Here is a 20408-nt window from a genome sequence, read left to right on the forward strand (position 1 = left end):
GAACCCGTGTCCCCTGCATCGGCAGGCGGACTCTCAACCACTGCGCCACCAGGGAAGCCCTCTTGTTGTTTTTTGACTTCTTTAAATTGGGCATGAGCTTCGAAGATGACTTGAGGGTGGGGGGCAGGGGCGGGGCTGGTATTATTTGCTTGAACAAAGAGTTTGGCCTCTCTGTTTTTATTCCTTTAAGTCATTTCTATTTCACCTCAAAGGCCTGTGGTAAGAAGGCTTTTGTTTCTAGTTGGACTATTGGGACCCATAGAATTCTCTAGAAGAGAGCTTTGGCCCAGCTATGGTGGGACTGGGTGCTTCATCCCACAGAGTGACTCCTGTAAACAGCACTCATAAGCCCTAGTTTAAGACCATTGGTTTTTTTCCACAGTTATTTTCATTTTTTCCCCCTTTTTATTCTTTTTAAATTTTTTTCTTCCCTTTCTAATAATGGAGGACTATTCCTTTTTACAGTTGAAGCCACTACCTTTTTCTTAATTATGAAGCCAGCAGAAATCATCATTTGACAAGGCATCTCGAAGAATTGCAGTTAATATTGTGACCTAGTTGGTTTCTTCATTTTAAAAAAAGTTGTTTTATTCTTCCCCCATATCAGCTATGTGTGCTGATTATGTAATCGTAAGTTCTCACAGAAAATATGGATCCCATCCATTCATGAAACCAGACAACCTCTGGTTTCACTGTGGTCTGTCACTTCCCACAGAATGTTACCGCCGGGGAAACTGAGGCTTGGGTTTGCGGCTCTCCCTTCTTCTGCACGACCCGCCATTGTCAAAAATTACAGTGATAAGTTTCTTGTTACTAGCATCATCACTATGAATGTGATTCTTGTTCTCATCTAATAGAGAGCCTTGGTTACCCACAACCCACTTCCAGCTTTTGAGCGGATACACAGGGATCACCTCTCTAGAGTGAAGATGAAATAATATCATTTGTTTACCACCTTGGGTTGTTCGCCACGGGCTGTGAAAAATATGTTCTGAATTTAAAAGTGCAAAAAACAAGTGTACCAGCTATCAAAAAGCTCTCCCCTCCAAGTAAACATGTTTATAGAGCAAGACTCAAAACAAAATACTTGATCACGATAAGCCCAGCCAATGAAAAGAAAGTAAACATGTTTACCCACAAAGGCCTTATAAAGAGCCCAGGTGGCAGCCAGCACTCTGCTCACTTGACTGTTCTCCCCGGGAGCAACTGAGGCTCCCCTGGGCCTCAAGGACAGAGTCACCACTCGCCCTGCCAGTAGGCGGCTCACCTTTTTAAGCCCTGCTCTCTTAGCTCAGCCCGGTTTGCCAATGAGGATGGAAGGTTTGTATTTTGTGCCACTGGACTGAACCACGAGAGGAAGGTATTTGTGAAATTGAGCCTGGAGTTCCCGTGATTCTTAAACAGCAACTTGTCGTAGGTAGAGTGCCAAGTAGGCTTATGGGGAATCTTCCTGGCTCCCTGAAAGAACCCAGATTAATATCACATGTAATGACCTTCTGTGTCCTGGGCACTGTAGTGTAGACATACAGGGTATAAACCATGAATTACACCCAAGCCTGGCCTTAACCCAGATCACTCTGGTGAAGGAACCAAAGGGCTTGAGCAGGAAGTTGGTAGAAAAGACAGGGGCATCCTGAGTGATACAGGGGTTTTCAGGGTACATGGAGTGAGCCTTCGATGCTGTAAAAGAGAGGAAGGTTAGAAGGGGGATGACAAATTGTGAGTGTGGCAGAGTTAAGGACTTGAGGGACGGTGCCTTGTCTCCGTGCAGGCCAGGAGCAAATTCAGGAGAGAGGGCCCAGTCCCAGGTGGCTCTGTGGGAGGTTGTTAGTGAATTTCAGAATTAAGGTCTTCCTTCCATGTGGAGCATTTCTAAGGGATGGTGAGATCCAAGTTTTGGCCATGCCCTCAGGTGTAGAGCCAGTGGTTCTGGTTAATTAGCACTTAATGAGCCCTTACTCTTATGGGCAGATATCCCAATTTTCAGGTGTGGAGGAATTTGTCCAAGGTTATAGCTAGCAAGTAGCATAGCTAGGATGGGACATGAGAAGTCTGTTCCATAGCCTCTGCTCTCAACTACTGCCCTATACTGCTTCTCAAATAGACTGGAAGCTTTTAGGGTAAGAAAGTTAAGATAACCAGGTGCGTATTCACTCAGTGAATGATTTTTTTTTTTTTTGAGTGGTACCTTATGTGTACCAGGTCTGATGTAAGCCTTGGCCAGGCTGTTGGAAGGACCATCTTCATGGCTGTTGAGGTCGATAGAAGTGGCCACAGTGAAGGGATGTAGACCGAAATTGTGAACCAGATACTAAAACATCTGAGAAAGGTGTAGAAGAGCATCCTTGACGTTTAGAGGCAAAAGCCATGTGGCTGGGTTGGGAGCAGTGGTCCCCTCACATATGGTCATCAGAAGAAGGGTTTTCAAGGATCAGGGAATCACAGTGGGGAGGGACAGTGGTGTTCTCCTTGGGGGTAGATGGCAGGCAAGGTAGACTGTCAGCAGAGCCAGAACTTGGCTCTGAGAAAGGGAATTAAAGTAAGGCCAACTCTTCCTTCTTTGTTTGCCTGAGGTCAAGGGATATTGAGTGCATGGCTTCTGGGAAAGGTGAACGGACATCTTTAAGGAAAAAGGAAAGTCTCCAGATTGTTCATGATGTTGGTCTCGGAGGGCCGTGGGAAGAAGTGAGTACTGGAGCCAAGATGAAGGATGAAATGGGATTCTAGAATGGCCGGGAGGCAACAGGATGAGGGTACATCTACTCCTTGAAGAGGGGGTGACAGTTAAGTCACTCATTGTCTTTGGCAGGGTTCAGACAGAAGCTGGGTTCTTAACTGGGGAGATGGGGAGAGGCAGACAGATGCAGCAGGAGGGCCAGCCTTCAAGTTTTAAATGGAACGTTTAGGGGATTTTTAGTGAAGAAGAGCAATAAACAAACAAAACAGGTTTCTGGTTAAGCCTCAGTGAACTAGAAGAGTAATTACACAGACACCATATTCCCCATGTGTTCTAATTAATCTAATGGGTTTACTTAAAAAAACCTGTTTTTGAACAAGAGTTATCAGTAAGTCCTCTGGTGAGTTGAAAGAAATCTTATTAGTGAAAGTTAAGTAAAAGTAATAGTGATTCATTCTAGGGAACTTAATTGAAATGAACTCCAGTGGGCCCACTGAAGCCACAGATGTTGCTGTGGTGACCCATTTGGTTAAATCTGGGTGACCATTTTGACTAGAACTTTAGAAGTTAGCTGTTCAGATAGATGCCTATCTAGGGTACATTTGAGGTTACGATTACTTTAAAAACAGAAGTATTATTTGTTCTTCTTCTCCGAGCCTTATTCATTGAGGCAGATTGGCATTTTATTTGTGAGCTGACAATGCACACCCTTTTCCGCAGCCGATGTGCTTTTTGAACTGGCTTCAGCATTGTCAGAAAGTTATTCACAGGAGTTGGTGATGGAGCCTGCTCCACCCACTTCTGTTCTCTTTCTATTTTGGTGCTATTTGCAACAAAGGAGAAACGAAGTTAGTAAATTAGAGAAGGATTGACGCTCTCACAAATGCTCCCCTTCCTATCAGGTTGTGTAACGGATTAGAGCGGGCCCGCTCTTCCTGTGGCTCAGGGACCTGAAGGAACACAGGTGCGAACCCCATGAGATGGCCTTGGCCGTGTCCTCCCTGGTCTCCTGACCTATCTGATGGAGCTACGTGAAGAAATCTATAAAGATGTATGTGTATATATATGTATAATCATATGTACATGTAGATTTGTGTGTGCCTATGAGTGTGTATGTACACATATACTTATTTATGTTGTGTGGGTGTAAAAAATTCCAGATACAGCATTCTCAAGCCAAGGGAAATCTAGTGGAGAGAAGCCACTGAATTTGAGTTTTGTGTCAGGGTCCCGGTAGGAAATAGGTGGCTTGTCCCTTTCCTAGGTCTGAGAGGACAAAGGCGGGGCACGTGGTGGAGCCTGGATACAGTAGCTGTAGGGAGAGGACTGCCTGGCAGGAGCCGTGATCCTTCATAGTCAGCCTCCGGTGCCCCGGTGATCAATGCCCCATCTTCTCTGTTCTCTTGAGATGAGACCTCCATTGGTTGTACCAGCTGGAAGCCAGAAGACGAGGGTACCTGTTGATGCATCCACGCAGTGGGGGGGCCTTCCAAGAAACACAGAGCGAGGTGGAGGGTTGGGGCAGCATGCCAGATGGAGGATCTGGAGGAACAAAAGGAAGACCATCCGGTCCATTTTGTTCTGTGACCTCCTTTGGGTATGACACTGCCAGATGCATGGGAAAGGTTAATGTGGGACCAGAGGCCCCAGATCTTCAGGATGGTAAGGAAGCATCTAGCTTTACTTCCCAAAGCGTGGTGCCTGGACCGGTAGCACCAGCGTCCCGTGGGAACTTGCTGGAGATGTTCAGGCCCCGCCCTGTACCTACTGAATGAGACACTGCAGGGGAGGGGCCCAGCAATCTGTGTTTTCTTAGCCCTCCCAGACATTTTGGGGCTCGTTCAAGATTGAGAACCACAGCTGGATGCCTTGAGGTGTTGGATGGCCTGAGGTGTTGGATGGCCAGCAAAGTATGCCAGTTTGCTAAAATGGCCACTATTATCTTGCTTGGAAATGCCAGTGATGAGCATGTTGTCTGTTTGAATCCCCTGCTTGGAAACTCTGCACGCTCCCAGTCCTTTTTATTTTTCCGATAGGCACTCTTCAAAAGAAATGGAATAATGGATGACATGTAGGCCATGGGGGCTCATACCCCAGGCAGTTCATGCCTTTAATTTCCAAGTGCTCCTCTCAGCCATGCCAGGAAGTACCCGGCAGGGCCCAGACTTTGGAGGTTGTTTTTGAAAAACAGATGCAAATGCTGCCTGTGCTGTTGTTGTTTTCCCGGTGCCTGGCAGTGTTTGGTAAACAACTTGATTGCTAGGTCTTGGCCTCAGGGAACCACAGCTGCTCTTTCCAGCTCCCTGCAGACTTGTGCTGAGCAAGGATTGCTGCAGGGAAAAATAAAGAGGGGAGAACAAAGCAAGAAAACAGCACTGTTGTTTTGTGGCTGCCTCTACCTGTTTTCCTGGAGCTGATTTGCAACCACAGGCCCTAAGTTTTGATTCCTTACTTGAAAACACAAGGCAAGACCCCCCCATGGCACCCCAGGAGTCTTTCTCTTTGGTTAGAGGTGGGAGTGGCCACCGCCGGACTTGGAAAGCCTGTTGTAGTAGCCACTGGAAGGATCTATGCATTTTTAAATATGTAAATTGAAAAAGGAGAAAGCTTCATTCTTTCTAATGACCCCCAAGATGGTAATGTGGCTTTTCAAATCTCCTGGAAAACAGATTGAATATGGCACAATTAATGGTTCAGCACTTCTAGGCTTTTCTCTAAAATATTTTAATGGGCTTTTAATTTATTGCAGCTCCTGACTAGCAGGGTTGAGGCAGGGTTACTGCTGACCCACTGGGCCAAGGTGCTCTCTGGGGCTGTAAGTGAAGTGGAAAAGAACAAAGGCCAGCTGGAGTGTCAGTCGGGACCTCCCCAGGCTGAGCCCCTGGAGCTCGCTGGATTCCTGGCCCTGCAGTGGCGCAGCACTCTTCAGAGTAGAGGCAAGGGCGCAACTTCATCAGAGTTCCCTGGAGTATCTGGTAGAAATGCAGATTGATAATCTCTGGGCAGGAATCTGCATTTCAAGCTGGTGCCCATATCAGGTTTGCAGTCCAGGACCTTGGTGATTGACAGCCAGTGTGAACGAGTAAGCCTAGGTGGGAAGCAAGTGATGGTGTTGCCAGACATTTTTTTTTTTTTTTTTTTAAATTTTGAGACCTGCGTGTCATTTTAAAGCATTCACTTTTCATTTACTCCAAAGTTCTCCATTATTTTGGCTCCCCCTTCCTTCTTAGATCAAGCAACCTTCTTCCTAAAATCCTTTTCTTTGGGTCTGAAATGCATCTTTCTGAATGTCCTTGTAGAGAGGTGATAAACTTTTGTTTGTCGGAAAAGATCTTTATTTCACCCTCATTTTTGAAAGGTAATTTTTCTGGGCATACAATTCTAGGTAGATAGTTTTTGCCTCTGGGCGGTGTTCTGGATAATTGATTTGGATACTGTCTTCTCTTCTGGTGGGTTTCTTTTTTTTTTTCCTTTTAAATTTCAGTTGCTATGTTTTTCATTTCTAGAGGTCAGAGTTTGGTTAGAGTTTTAGAACTTGATTTTATAGTATATATGAGTGTATTATATACACGTATATGCTATGTATTTTATAGTATATGTACTATGAACACCTAAGAAGCTATAGTATAGTATATAGTTTGTGGTATTTTGGTTAGAGTTATACAGCTTATATTTTATAGTATATGTGCATGTATTGTAGTGTGTATATACGTAGTATGTATTTTATAGTATATGTACTATAAATGCATGTTAAAAACTGTAGTCTATAGTTTATATAGTATTTTGGTTAGAGTTAGAGAGCTTGTATTTTATATATATGTGTATATGTGTATGTATGTATTATATGTATGTGTATATAGAGAGTGTATTTATAGTAAATATACTGTAAGTCCATAGAAAAACTACAGTATATATCATTCATATAGTATCTTGGTTAGAGTTATAGAGCTCAGTGGAGATGGAATTCCATATTGGGTCAGTTGGATTCTTAACAAAACACACAAACAAGACCAGAAAAATTCCACACACCACGGTGATAGTTTGTCCTTTATTTTTGGATATGCCTGAGGACTGTAATGTTTTAGGAAGTCAAACCGGCCAGCACTAATGATACTCTTAAGCGTTGATTGACCAACTTACATCTTAGCTAGACGCCAACGCTGCTCCCATGCTGAACAGAAGAGTGATTCCTCCGTCCTCACTGCTGTTCTTTGGTGTGTCTTGCCTGTTTCATCCGCCTGTAAGCCTTTGACCATGATGTCCTGATTTGATGGGATCCCTTTTCCACCCCATCTTCCAGTTCCTTCCAGAACTTGCCCAAGATAATTGCTCTCAAAAGCCCTTACCTGGGCTTCCCTGGTGGCGGAGTGGTTGAGAATCTGCCTGCTAATGCAGGGGACACGGGTTCGAGCCCTGGTCTGGGAGGATCCCACGTGCCGCGGAGCAGCTGGGCCCGTGAGCCACAACTGCTGAGCCTGCGCGTCTGGAGCCTGTGCTCCGCAACAGGAGAGGCCGCGATAGTGAGAGGCCCGCGCACCGCGATGAAGAGTGGCGCCCGCTCGCCGCAACTAGAGAAAGCCCTCGCACAGAAACGAAAACCCAACACAGCCAAAAATAAATAAAGCCCTTAACTGCCCAGATACCTACTGTGTTTTCCTGTGTCCACTGGTGCAGCTTCTCTGTGCTTCTGAATCCCTGTAGAATTGCAGACCTGAGCCGTGGCGTAACCCTAGCCATAATTTGTTACACGGGTTGCAAGGGTTCTCTTTTTTCAATGTGTACTATTAAAACATTAGCTGCTGTCTTTGAAAAATGAGGAAATTTCACAAAATAGTCGTCTGGATTTCTGCCTTTGTTTGTGGAATTGAAAGCTCGTGTAGCCCTGGGTTCACGTTGCCGCACGGCAATAATGGGCTTGTGGAGCCACTGGCTGCCCTCTTAGCTGAGAAAGCCCGGGGCCTCCAGTCTGCCGCCTCCCTCCTCACTCCCTGTACCTTATACCTGGCCTGCCTCGTTCACTTGCATCATCTGCCTGGTCATTGTGGGACGCCTTAGCTTTCCCCACATGAACAAGGAAGCTCAGGTCGGAAAGGTTAAGTATCCTCTACAAGGCCTCGCAACCAAAACTCACTCAGGCAAGCTGCAGTCAGAAGAGTGTCTAGTGCAACGTAGGCACACACAATTTTTGTATTCGTGTATTGGCTGGAGAAATACAGATTCCTTGTGAGCACAAGCTGTGTAGAGTCAAGCTCCTGTAGCTGTGTAATCTTGGGCAGGTTACTAAAACTCTCTGCGCCTCAGTTTTCTTATCTGCATGTAAGAGTATCTACTAGGAACTTGGTGGTAAGTATAGAATTAAATGAAATACCTGTTGTAAAATACTTGAAAACAATATGCCAGTACAGCATGAGTTTTCAGTAAATGGCAATTGTACGTTTAGAGGATGCTGAGGAATTAATTCTTTCACTTGTTGATTCGTTTGTTGACTCAGTCTGTATTGAGTGGCTGCTGTGAGCCCAGCATTCTTCTGAATTTTTGGAGGACAGTGGTGAACACAACAGAGACGTTTTCTTTATCGTGTGGAGTTTATAGTCTAGTGGAGAGGACAAGTGAATAAATGAGAAAAGTTTATAGGTGATGATAAAGAGCCGTGGGGAAAGCAAATAGAATGATGTAATTAGAGTGAGTGGGGACCTAGCTTAAGTAGGTAGGTGGGACAGCCTTCTTGAAGTGGCCTTTGCCCCTAAAACCCTGTGACGAGAAGGAGCCACTTGTGTAAGGAGTAAGATCGTGGCGTTCCAGGTAGCTGGGAAAGCCAGTGCACCAGGCCTGAGGCAGGAAAAGCCTTGGCTTGCTTGAAATGGAAGGAAGGCCACCGCATCCATGTTTGTACATGGGTATGGAGTTGGTGGCTGGCAGCAGTGTCAGAGAAGCAGCAAGTGACCAGATTATGCAGCGTCTTCTAGGCCAGAGAAAGAAAAAGATTTTGTCCCAAAGATGGTGAGCATTCTCAGCCCCTTTCTTTTTGCTACGTGATGTCGACTTAGTAGCTTTGCAGAGCTTCCGTGAGCCTTGGAAATGCTTCTTGGGTCTCAAGTCTACTTGAAGTTTGGACGACGGGGCTTTATCATTTGGACACAAACTGTGATGGGCAGTATCCACCTTCCTTGGTATTTTGGTAGCAATACAGAATCTCAGGCCCAATTCCAGACCCATGAATCAGTGTCTGTGGGGATGGGGTCCAGGAATCTGTATTTTAAAAGGCTCTTCAAGTTACTCTTCCGCGTACTATAGCTTGAGAAACACTCATCTATAGTACATGTGGGCACATTTCCGTAGGAGTTGGAGCCGTACTCTTGGGAGAGGAATGGAAGCCTTCCTGGGGCACCCAGTGAATGTTGTCAGCTGCCGAGGGTGCAGGTGCACCAAGGCTTGGCACTAGCGCCAGGGTGAGAATTCTTCTGCTCCGGTGCACGACCCTCTGCCCACAGCTCAGCTGTGGTGTTGATGGCAGATCAGCATAGGAGTGATTTGTGGTAAACACCTTCTTTTTCATCCAGAAGCTTAAAGGAGAAGCTAATAGTTTAGGATATTTGGAATAAGTGTGCTTTAACCAAAAAGACAGAGATGCTGAGAGGAAGAAGGGACGTGGAGAGCATCAGTTAATGACCTGACCTTGCAGATTAAAGAACTGGCATCCTGAGGCATTGAATGGCTTTCCTGGAGCCACACAAGTGATTGATGACAATACTGGGTCCAGAATTCAGGCTTCTCCACTTGGATGTCTGCACGTTGTGTAGTATGTTTTCTCTTGATGGAAATACCTCTGAGTCTTGCTCCTTATGTAATTCATAAACATTTGTAGAATTATTTTGGAAGAAAATGATTATGGTTACCTCTCTTCCCAGTTTGGATGTTCACTGTTATGTTTGAAATAATTTTATTTTCGTATGTTTTTATCTTCTGGAAAAGAGAGTTACTTAATAGGAATCAATACATTTATCCATGTCAGATTTGAGCCAAAGCAGCTTCTTGTTACCTGGGCACTTGATAATTGGGCAAAAAATATTTTTGTAACGCCAAAATACATAAAATATTTGGCAGAAAGTCTGCAATAAACAACAACCTTTCAGGGTATGTGTTGAAGTTATTGGTAACTGTATCTTTCAAAACATTATTTCCGGTTCATATTTTACAACATCACACTTGATATATTGACATACCCTTGTTTGAAAGGTGTTTACCCCTACCTCTAGATTCTATGTCTGTCGTGCTGTTTTCAAGTTTAAGGAAGTGGTGGTTTTAGAAGTTACATCTTAGCTATGTGTAAAAAAAAAAAAAAAAAAAATTTTGTATTGCAGTGTCCCAGGAGCTTTTGCTGACAATTCCAGTTTCCGAACGAAACATTTGGGCAATGGTGAGGGCTTCGATCCCTTGTCTGATTTGCTGTCAACCATGAACGGACGGATGTGATGCCTGCTGGCCAAAAGGGTGAGTGAACATTTACGATTGTTCATCTGAAAATTCATAAGACCAAATGTTGGCTGAAGGGGTCCTGCACAGTGCAGGAAACTGAAAAAAGTCCCAAATTCATCAGAACAATTACACTGAAGATGAGAGACTCTCGTTTCGAAAGAAGAGTCACCCTGTCATTATTTACTGGTATAACCTTTTTGGATAACTTGGACAATGATCTTAGGATTTATAAAAGGCATAATAGGACACGGGAGAACTTTTTGTGTTTGCACGATTCTTTTACGCGTACACCAGAGGGTAGACTACCTAGATTATGAGCTACGTGTGCAGTTGAAAGAGTAATTGCTGTTTTGGTTCCATTAAGACTTGGTGATAAAATGAACCACCCTGAAATAAGAGAATAATAACCTCATCTTGAGCGTGGGTGGTGGTGGGGGATTTAAGTCTGATTTGTTCATTGAGAAAGTCCCATCGCAAGCCTTCCGCGTGACTGGGGCTCTTGAGAAAGTTAACGGGTTGGGAACTGTGGACTCTCAGATTTTCAGAAAGACTCATGAGCATTTTTTTCTATCATAGTTCTCCTCATCAGGTTATTCGCTGTAAATTTTAGGGGGAAGTTAGAAGGGACGTGATGCTCTTTTTCTGTATATTTGGTGGCATCTGTCATGTTCTTCAGAACTCTCGGGCTCCCCTGTAGTAATGAATGAACAATTGTGACTTGCCTTTATCAGAGACAAGAATTGGTTGAGGCCAGGTGTCTTGGGTAAAAACGCTGACATCATTCAATGGTAGCTTTGTCATAAAACGAGGTCAGCTTTATGGGGAACCATTTGGTTTCAGTTTTGTAGTGAATGGCATTTAATGATAAGAACCATTGGCATAAACTCATCTTGTTTGTCTTAGTGGAGCTGTATTTGAAACAGATTCTATTTAGTGGAGAGAAGTACAGTGAAGTAGAAAGAGCACTGTATTAGAAATTGGGAGACCTGATAGCTAGCTGACATGGGGCAAGGCAAGTTGGTCTGTCTTGATTTCCTATGTTTAAAATAAAGCAGGTAGGTTAGAGTGTCGTGTTTGTCAGTGCTAACAAGGCCCTAGAAGTTGGCTGTTTTAAATCCCCTCACTTTACAGATGGAGCATCTGCAGCCCAGAGAGTCTAATGGAGATGTCTACGTCCCTGGGCTAGGTCAGAGCTGTATCCCAGGTTATTTTATCCTCAGTGATTCTCTCTAGCTTATCTCAATTACAGAGATTGTGACATCCAAGCCCCGCAATTCTGTAAACCTTCTTTGCTGATATGTGTCTCTTTAAGATGTTGTTTTGCACTTAGCTGTTTGGGCCAGCTTTTTAAAGATGTTACAGTTAGAGGTCATTTTGACAAAACCTTCCCATTCCATAGATTAAAAGAGCCCTGGTGAAGCAACCAGCCCAAGTATCAGGGGCCAGATGATCCTCAAAGAGCCTGTGGGCTTTAAAATTCACTTCCACTTAGGCTAGTTTGGTATCTGACTACTTATCCTTTGCATTTCATTCTGCTGGAGCTGGAGGTAGAGGAAAAACAGAGTCTTATATCTTCCATACAGTATTCTTTCATGGCAAGAAATAAAGCAAGTAGAAACCAGTAACACATAAGGCAAGGGTGTACACCATGAAAATTAATAGTTAATGGAGTCATGGAATTTTAGATCTGTTAGGGTGCTTTGACCATCTTATGGGGTGGTCCTGGGCAAGTCCTGGGGTTCTTTCTCCTATGAAGTTCTTCTGAGGTTTTCTATTGCTAACCAGCTGTGATAGACTTTTGTGAGTGGTCTGTAGACCAGTGAGCAGATAGCAGACATTATAAAAAGTTAAGTTTGGGGATCCGGGTAGAGTTGAGAACAAAGCCTGGGTCTGTCTCGTATAAACATGAGAATTCAAAGAAGTGGTTGGAATTCTGCTGAAGGTATTGAAATAGGAACAAACTCAGGTTTGAGGTTACCTGTCATCTCTGTCTTCAGTACTGAGAGAGTCTGACTCAATGTCACTGTCATAAATTGATGTATGAAATTGAACAAAACCACATGAATGGATTTATTGAAGACTAGGCTCATTTTATTCATTAATTTCATTGGGGTAAGGCCTGCTATGTGAAAAATCAATCTGAATAACTGTAATGAAAATGATATCTCTTGAATTGATAAAATGTAGTTAGGCCCAGTTGATTACCAGTTTTTTCTAAGTAAGGAAATGCTTTGTATTTATCAGATTGTAATCAGTTTGCCTTCCCTGTATTTTTTAGGAAGTGGAGATCCCTGAAATCTGATGAGCTGGAGTATGTGCTCTGATTCTTTATCATTGTTTATCCTCAGAGTACACCTTTGAGGTTTGATTAAAGGACTGACTCTGTTCCTCTGTGATGCAATAACCTGGCCTGCGATGCATTCTATATCTGATAGCTAGTTAATCCTTCTCTTGTCAAAAACGTATTCATAGTCCTATGGGTTTGAGAACTTTAGAGTTTATCAAGAAACCAAAAGAAGCACCAGTTAATTGTTACAGCTGATAACTTGGAGTCTTTAGGCATGAAATCAACTCCAATTCTGAGTGAAATATTTCATGGTAAGAGACCTCATGATAGAACGAGGTGTCAGTCCCAGCAGTAGACAGCTAGAACAACAGATCTCCTCGCTCCGGTGCAAAGAAACGAAGCCATATGATAAAAGGTTTACACAAGTAGATCATCGTGGCAGAATTTCAAGTTCAGAAAATGAGTAGTTGGGTAATGTACTCAATTTATGTTGCTGATAACCATGCTTGCATAATAAATTAGCTTAGGGGCAGGATACAGAGAAAGAAGGGCCGAGCACTTGAGGCCTCTCTTTGTGATGTGATTCTTTAATGCCCTCGCCAGCAGGGAATCAGAATTGGCTCCTGTTTCCCCCCCTCCACCGGCGTGAAGCTTTAGTTGATGTTGGTACCTGTCTGATGCACATCACGAGACTCCAAGAGTGAAGACCGGCTAAGTCTGTGCATATTTAATAGGCAGTTAGCCCCAGTGTTATTAGTAAATGTGATAATAGCAGTCTGGATTTGCATAGAGTTTTCTCGAGAAAAGTTGACTGTAGATGGCAAATATGTTGGCTTGTTTGTCAGCCCATGTGCCTCGGCATTGCGTTGTTCCTCCCAGTAAATGTCGCTTGCTGGTGGATCTGGGATAAGAGTATAAGAGTCATGCAGCATTGTTTTGTCGCCGGTTGTTTTTCCTTATTTGCCTACAGTTCCTCTTTGGGTCTCTCTCATAAACAAATGCCTAGCTTTTGACCTGCTAGAAAGTGGTAAAAACACAGAAAATAATCCTTCTCATTTTAGGCTTGATAGTGGGCTACTTGGTGGCTGGAAGTTCCTGGATTTTTTTATAAAAGTCAAGACTGTGGATTTTGGTCATTGGTTTTGGGGTGGGGTGTGGCGGTGGTGCAGCTTCCGGGAGGAGGTGGGGCAGGTAGCAGGCGTCTGGGAACAGGAAGGCTTGCAGGTGGGCTCCCCTTCTGAGCCGCCTTGTGCGGGAAGCTGTCAGTGGGCCAAGTCACTTTGTTGTGCTGAAACTTCCAGTCCCTGAAATTTTGACTTTGAAAAGTAATTTTAACAATTTAATAAACTACATAATATGTTTTATAAGCTGGAGCGAATGATCTTAAGTTTTTTGGTCTCTTTCATAACACAGTGAACCTAATATTGGTAAAAATACAGATCTTCACTCACGCCATAAAGAGAGCCTAGATTTAATAAGCAGTTATGAGTGCTGGCAGCTGCCTATCAGATTGTATAACTTGGACTCCAGCACGGGAAGACAGTGTCAACTTACATTTTATCTCGGAAGTGTTTTCGAGGCGTTTATTTTGCTTCTCTCTCTCTCCAGTCCCTAACCTAATACAAGTAATGTAATTGGCTGACTATTTTCCACATAGCTAATTGGCTAGGGGCCAAGGGGGAAACCATTGTCTGGCTTGATGATGATCAGAAATTAACATGACATTTACGTGGAGGTAATGGAATATATTAGTAATGCCATAACTCAGGATGGTGAGAGGAAGAGTGTCCATCCTTCCCCACCGGTAAGCGGTGGGAGGAGTTCTGATGATGATGAAAGAACCTCCAAGCCCCCTTCCCTCCCACAACCCACCCCCCCCCCGCCCAGTACCTCACAGCAGTGGCTAGCCAGTCTCTATGTCACATTTACTGTTGAATTCTTCCCATAGAACTGTAAGACAAACTAATGAATTGTTCCATTTGTCAATTAAAAAAGAAAACCCGCCAACTACTATTGTAAGATTAAATTCCAATTAGAAGATTGCATTTAATTCGGAAGCTATAACATTGTTTTAATGAATTCTCTTGGAGGTGACAGTTTATGTGAGATAAAGTTATGGTGTAGGTAGATGTAAATTCATTGGATAATGTTAAACATGTTACTTCATATAGATTAGCTGTGAAATTTATTTCTTCTCTAGTTATGTCCCCAAGGATGTAGAGTCAGATGGAAAAACATATCTTCAAAGAAAGAACCCTTTCTGTCCTTTCACATACTTGCTCTAAAAAAGCCTTTTCTCACTTTTATTAAAAAAAAAAAAATCTGTTAAATTTCTGCATTAACTGAGTTTATGATTCTTGGTGTATGCTATTTATAAAATTGAATATAGGTTTTATGATATAGGAAATTGGTCTAGGAATGAGAATATGATCCAATTTTGTAATAAAGGTAATCTGCATTTATATTGCAGGTATTTTCCATTTCTCTCTAAGCCCCTTATGGGATTATACACACATTTTTCTGGACATACAAATTCACTGTAAACTTTTAATGTAGCGGGCAGGCTTTTGTTCCCCTGACATCTGCACAAAGCATCGAATCCTTTGCCTAAATCAAAAGTGGCAAACATTCTTGACAGACTTTGGATTTTATAATTCCCCCACCCCTGCCCATCCCTGTGCCCCTGGCAGACATCACTAATTGATCGCTTCTCTCCTCTGCTCAGTGTGGGTGTGGCCTCAGAATTTCTCTACTTAAATTCTCGGAGGCAAGCTTACCAATTCACCGTTTACATGAGAGTGGTCAGAATCACGTCAGGCAAGTGGCTTTTGACTAGTCTTTGTCGTTTGTCTTTGTATATCCTATACTTAGCCCAGTATCTGGCACACAGCGGTTAAAGTTGTGTTATATTAATGAGAAGATCTTATGCCCAGTTCTGGCAATTATGTGGTTGTGTAACAGTTGGATTTTTGACATCACGTGTATACCGTGTTTGCATGGTTTAGTAGGCAGTTTATTTCCTACCTTTTAGCTGGTTTGGGGGTTATGTGTATGAAACATTACAGTTTTGTAGGTTGGTTTTTTTTTTTTTTTTCAATTTATGTAACTTTGGAAAAGACAAGAAAGAGACTCTCCTCACCCTCTTGTTACCTGTGCATTAACTCAGGCTCAGACACAGCAAGGAAGTGGTGGGGTGAAAGCTAAACTGAGGCTTTCCCTCTCCGAGTGCAACTTCTTTCTTAAAGGGAGGGGCACACACATGTACCAGGTGCTGACCGGTGTAGGGCAAGTTTCTTGCAATTTCCTTTCGTATATTAATCTTGGTTTTTATCAATACACTGAAGCAAGCTGTACCAGGGACGAAGGCATTCAGCTATTATATTTCAAATGATATCTTCCGTGATGTAAAATTCTAGGAACTTCAGCTGCATGGCATGTTGTTTTTTGAAAATAATCGGTTTTCTCTTGACTTCGTTCAAATAATGCTTGGAGGCTAAGAGAAGGAAATTTCCATTCAGTTGATATGCAGGCTGCTGCCCTACCCTGTTGAGAACTGCCATCCTTTTAATTCCTCCTTAAAAGAAAAATGAGCAGTTAGCCTCTTGAAGTACCATTTAGTTAATGTTCATTGTAATTTCATTTCAACATATTGTTTGATTGTTTGTGTTGGTCATGGTAACCAGACTTCTGGAAAGTGGTTGTGAACATGTGAATTGGTAACCTGTTGGGCCATATATGTAGGATATGGTTGGCTTTGGTCAAGGATGCCAAAATCTGCGAGCCCCATTATGGTCTCTTCTGGTGGTGGCTCTTGGATTTTCTGTACACAGTGTTTGTGTTCCATGCAACTCCAACCAAGTGATTGGAAGAGGCTCATGAGATGAAATCTTTTTCATCCCTCCTCATATTCTCTGAGGTTTTAGTAACATTTGTACCGAGTAATTGTAGCAGCTAGTCATCAGGCATTTATTTTTCCTACAGTGGTTTCGATATCATGTTAGGTATCTCGTGTAATTCTAACAGCGTCTCTGTGTTCAGGATATTATTATTCTGGTTTTATTGTTGAGAAGACAGAAGCTCAGTGTCTAAGTTACTGCTCAGGATCACACAGCAGGTTTTACAAGTGGGTTTTACCTCAGTGTAGGCCAGTTTCAAAGCCTGTGTCTTAACCAGAAGGGCATGCTACGTCCTCATCTTTGATTCCATGGTTCTCCAAGGGCCTTTGATTTAGGCAGGGAAGATTTGTAGCTTCTAGTTGTCTTTGTGGAAGAAATGGACTCCAACTCATTTAAAATGGCAGCTTAATCTACACACAGGATTTTTATAGGACCAGTGATTTAAAAAAAAATGGAAATAACTTCTTCCAAAATATTTTTCAAAAATATTCCTTGCTCACTGGCCTTTTCCTCTAAATCTAAAATCTCCCAGTTTCATGCAGTTGGGCTCAGTGTTGCATATTTCCTTCAGGTCCTCTTCTAAAATAAAGATGCTTTTGGTGATGGTGGCTCATGGAGTTCCGAATATCTGAGGAGAGGAGTTTTCTTCTTTGATACAATATAAACAGGCAACATAGGACTAGCAGGACCGCTGATCCAGAGAACGTGTGCAGGAAGGGAAAACCTGCACTCCTGGGCTTTTGTGCCCAGGGCCAGAGCGAGGCATTGACAAGGTCAGGTCTGCCACTTGGTCATGTGCCTTTAGACCCCTTGTCTATGGGCTGCAGGGACTTCTTTCCATCCAGGATAGACTTGCAGGCTAGAGCGCCAGGAGGCTAGTTTCAGGTATGCTCTGTGGAATTTTTCTTACAACATGTGCATTCAGTTATTATTAAGGGGATTTTTTTCTCCATTTTTTTTAATGTTGCATATTGGATTGTGTAAAGGTGAAATGACATGTTTCCTTTACATCTTTCAGAAAAGAAAAAATGGAGCATAATCTTGATCTTGTAGAGCCTGGGTGGCGGGCATATGGGGTTCATGATCACTATTTTCTCTACTTCTTTATATATTTGACCACTTTTATAATAAAAAATGTGTGTGCGTTGGGGAGGGGGCAGTGAGGGGCTGATCTAGCTCATTATCTAGCCTGGTGTTGACAAACCAGTCACCGGGTAGAATCAGGTTTCCGCTCCTCTGTCCTCCACACCACCTTGGGCAGCCCTCAGTTGCCGGTGTAATTTAATTGATATGGAGTCTTAGGGCGAGGAGATGCTAACCGAATCAGCCAAGAGTTGAAGTAATTTTCTGGACAATACAGATAAAAATGACTTTACCTGACATACAAGGCTTCCCTGACTAACCTATAAAAAGTGACAGTGGTTGAATAGCTGTCATAACTGAGCACATGTGACATGCCAGGGGCTATGATACACCGGTTATAGATTTTCTCTCTAGTCCTCCAGTGGGCAGTGTTTGGAAGGGAGTACGGGGGACCTGAACCGAGGGCCCACTGGACTTTCTTCTCTTCTACCTCCAAGTCCTTGGGCTGTGTTCTTCAGTGTGTGATCCAGAGGCTACCTGAATGGTGTTAAATATAGATTTTCAGGCCCACATCCAGGTACAGGCCTAGAGCTTGGTCTCTGAATTAGAGAAGACAAAGTCATGTCCTAGTCCCAGGCCTCACAGATAGGGTTACCTTGGCCAAGTCAAGGCTGCTCTCCAGACGTCAGTCTCCTCCTCTGCAAAATGGGGACAATGGTAGCATCTACCTTGTTGGCTGTGAAAAGTCCTTAATACAGTGCTTGGCGCCTGGTAAGCACTAGGTATGTGTTACGTGAAACTATATTTTAACCTTTTTGAGACGTTTGCAAATACCGTGACATAATTGGGAATGTTAAAGATGTAGCAGTTAATGCTCCAGGTGGCACTCTTTGGTGGATATAATGTAAACCATATATATCTTAGAAGCCTTTTTTGGTAATTATTAAAAACATTTTAAAAATCAGTATTAAAGTTTTTTACATAGATGTCTGAAAAAGAATTCTGTCACCAAAGTGTCTAAGAGTTGACATGCGTAAATACGTGGTTAGACAGTTTCAAAAAACGTGTATTATTTACTGATCAATGTAGTGTCTCCTTTGGAGCCATTACACTCAGTCATTTCCTGTCAATCTCCCCAGGCTGTTATAATCAGACTATGGATATGCATATTAAGATACAAGAAAGTTATTGTGCATGTGTGGTGGCAGCTTTTTAATTGTTAATAATGTTGCTGCTTTAAAAAAGGTATCAGGTTAGTTTCCTCTTAGGATGGTTAATAGTCATCAGAATTGCAGGAGGGATTAGGGGAGCTGAAACTCAGGATGGGGGAGCACGAGGCTGGTGCTGATCAGGGGTGTCTGTGCTTCCAGGCAGTGCCCCGAGACAGGGAAGAACTTTTTATCTGATCCTGGTGTGCTGAGTTCATGGAGATTCCTTTTACTCTTCTTGCTACTGTGTTTCTTTGGAAAAGTTTTATAATTAAAAAAAAAAAAAAATGCTTCTGTATGTGTGTGATGGTAGAAGGGTCATCTAACTTCTCTGTCCATGACAGGGATCAACAAACTTTTTCTGAGCCAGAGAGTAAATATTTTGAGGTTTGCAGTCTACCTGGTCTGTTACAACTACTGGCCTGTGTTGTAGTGTGCCAGCAGCCGTAGGCAGTTCGTCCGTGAATGAGCATGACTGTGTTTCCAGTAACATTTGTTTACAGATGTTTGAATTTCGCATGATTTCCACAGGTCACTAAAGAGTAGCAGTAGTTTTATTTTTTCCCAACCCTTTAAGAATGTAAAAACTACTCGTAGCTCGTGAGCGTAGGGTTCCATTTGGCCCCAGGGCCCGTGGTTTGTAAAGAAGATGCAGTGTAAAGCAGTGGTGAGGATTCAGTCCTTTGTTCTAGCTCTGTGACAATGCTTGGGCCTGATCATTTGCTCTCCAGTTTCTGATGAAATAATAATAGCATCAGCTTTTGTTCACATTTCATCTTGAGATAGTCTTGTTCTGTGTGATTGGATTATTTATTGATTTAGAGTGAAGTTTAGTGAGGGTCCCTCTCCCCCTTCCTTTATTTAAGACAAGAAAAATATGAACCTGAAATAAAAGTGAGGTGGAGGGTAAAAGATGAAGTGAAAGGGAAAACAAGTCTGAGAAAAAAAGTGGAGTCAGAAATTGACACGTAAGGTCTATATCCTCTTCAACACCAGTGTTTTCTCATAGATGTTGGGTATCTCACCAGTGGAATTAAGGTTAAATTTCTCGAGTCACAAATGGACATTTTTGAAAATGTAAGAGTTAGGTATTATTTTAATATATATATATTATATATGAAATATGTAGCAAAATACTATTAGCACATCATTCCAGTTTCTCTGATACTACTACTTCAATGCAACATTTAATAAAATTGAAAGGTTTAAGGAAAAGTATAGGAATTATTTACAAGTGGTTCTTGGGCACAACAACAGTCTTAGAGTTGGTTGAATGATTAAAACAGGGTTTTTTTTTTTTCCCCTAAATATCCCTTAATTTATCTTGAAGGAAGAATACAGACCAGGAGGCATATAATGTGTATCATTTGATTTTCCCTTAAGAAATGGCTGGAGATCAGAATGATAAAAAATGAGACAGAAGTAGACTCACAGACATAGAAAACAAATGTATGGTTACCAAAGGGGAAAAGGGTTGAGGGGAGGGATAAATTAGGAGTCTGATAAAAACAGAACTACCGTATGACCCAGCAATCCCACTACTGGGCTTGTACGCTGAGAAAATCATAATTCAAAAAGAGACATAGGGCTTCCCTGGTGGCTCAGTGGTTGAGAGTCCGCCTGCCGATGCAGGGGACACGGGTTTGTGCCCCGGTCCGGGAAGATCCCACATGCCACGGAGCGGCTAGGCCCGTGAGCCATGGCCGCTGAGCCTGCGCGTCCGGAGCCTGTGCTCCGCAACGGGAGAGGCCACAACAGTGAGAGGCCCGCGTACCGCAAAA

The 20408-nt window shown here is 42.9% G+C and overlaps 1 protein-coding gene across 1 annotated transcript in view; it reads left to right on the forward strand.

Annotated features, from left to right (window-relative positions):
* Positions 1 to 20408, forward strand: part of FOXP1 (forkhead box P1) — a 610819-nt gene that overhangs the window by 81345 nt on the left and 509066 nt on the right. Inside the window, exon 2 of the mRNA XM_007105389.4 lies at positions 10039 to 10168. The gene's annotated coding sequence lies outside the window, so the exon portion shown is untranslated. The remainder of the gene's footprint in view (positions 1 to 10038; positions 10169 to 20408) is intronic.

The sequence above is a fragment of the Physeter macrocephalus genome, chromosome 18, assembly GCF_002837175.3.
Source record: "Physeter macrocephalus isolate SW-GA chromosome 18, ASM283717v5, whole genome shotgun sequence".
NCBI lineage: Eukaryota > Metazoa > Chordata > Mammalia > Artiodactyla > Physeteridae > Physeter > Physeter macrocephalus.